The following is a 1,385-nucleotide window of genomic DNA, read 5'->3' as shown; positions in this document are numbered from 1 at the left end:
TAGCTATGATGGAAGGAAGCTAATCCAAAAGAGGCTAGTCTACTTGCAGAAAGAAGATGAAAGCTGAAAGGAAATGCAAACCCTAGCAAACCCTAGTTTTACCAACTAACCCTAGTTGTGTAAGAAAAGAGATGTAAAGTACCGAAATGGATTCTATTGACTATTAAAAAGGTAAAATGCATGTGTTAAGCTAATTTTGAAGGAAAATATGGAAAAATCATCTTTTTGTGGTTTGAGCAATTTTATACAAAATTATTATGCTTGTGTTCTAACTATTTGTGACTGTGCAGAGGTTTAGAGGTGAAAGGAAATGAAGTGGGCATTTGTAGGAGGTTGAGAAGGTGTGTAGGAGGTTGCGAAGGAGTCCCTAGCACCCTTATGAATATTTCCACTGCACTCAGATTCTGAAAAATCACTTGCTTGAACTTCTACAGGAGGCTGAAGGTGATCTACAGGAAGTTCTACAGGAAGAGGCCGAAAGTGGTTTTTAGAGGGTTGAAGGTGGAAAAATGGTGGGAAAGTGGAAATGAAAGATGGATAGAGATGTTAAGGGGTCTAGAACCTGCTAAATGAAGCTCAGGAGTGAAGAAGATGGTTGGATTTGTTCAAAGGTGAAGGAAGCAATGTTGCACAAAAATGTAGAAATTAGGGCAAATTGGGAAAGTATGGCGAATGAGGGAAGGAAATCTTGAGAGAGGGGATGGAGTAGGTTTTATTATGGAGGAAGGATAGGCTAGAGTGTCTTACAGGTGTTCTAAACACTTCTTTCCAAAATTGACCCAAGAAAAAACTAAGAAAACAGAGTTTTACCTATTTTGACTTAATTCTCACCTAAAACCCAGAAAAGTGATGAACAGAACTTTATAGACATGAATTTATGCAAGAAAGATATGGAAACTAAGTAAGAATAGATCTAAGCATGAAAACACAACTGATATCAACTTCTCCAACTCAAAATCTAACACTAGCAATTGCATTGGAAGGCAAAAATAGTGTTTTTGTGGCAGCAAGGGTGCCTTCTTTTCAATTCATGGTCCCAAGGAGGGAGAAAGGAGATCAAGGCCTGCTTGGTAGCATTTTTGTGGATATTTTCTGCTATAAAACTATCAAATCAACCTGAAGCAAGAACAACTATCTTAATCATCAAAAACAACCTAAGTAACAAAGCAAGATTTAACCTAAATAACAAAAATTATTCTATGAATGCAATAAAAACACATAGAAGTACACAAAGGAGGTATTGGGAACTTGGGTTGGGCCCAACCCAAGAGCTACAGCCCCCTAGGAAAGATCAGTGCTGGTTCAAAGCTGGATTCATCTTCATTGATCAATAGTTACATCACAAAACTGTCTGCAAAAGGAGCTCGAAAATGAGCTGAGTACAA

The sequence above is a fragment of the Pinus tabuliformis genome, chromosome 8 (assembly GCF_031772625.1).
Source record: "Pinus tabuliformis cultivar Carrire ecotype Pingquan chromosome 8, CPIR1, whole genome shotgun sequence".
Taxonomy (NCBI): domain Eukaryota; kingdom Viridiplantae; phylum Streptophyta; class Pinopsida; order Pinales; family Pinaceae; genus Pinus; species Pinus tabuliformis.
This window is presented reverse-complemented; position numbering follows the sequence as displayed.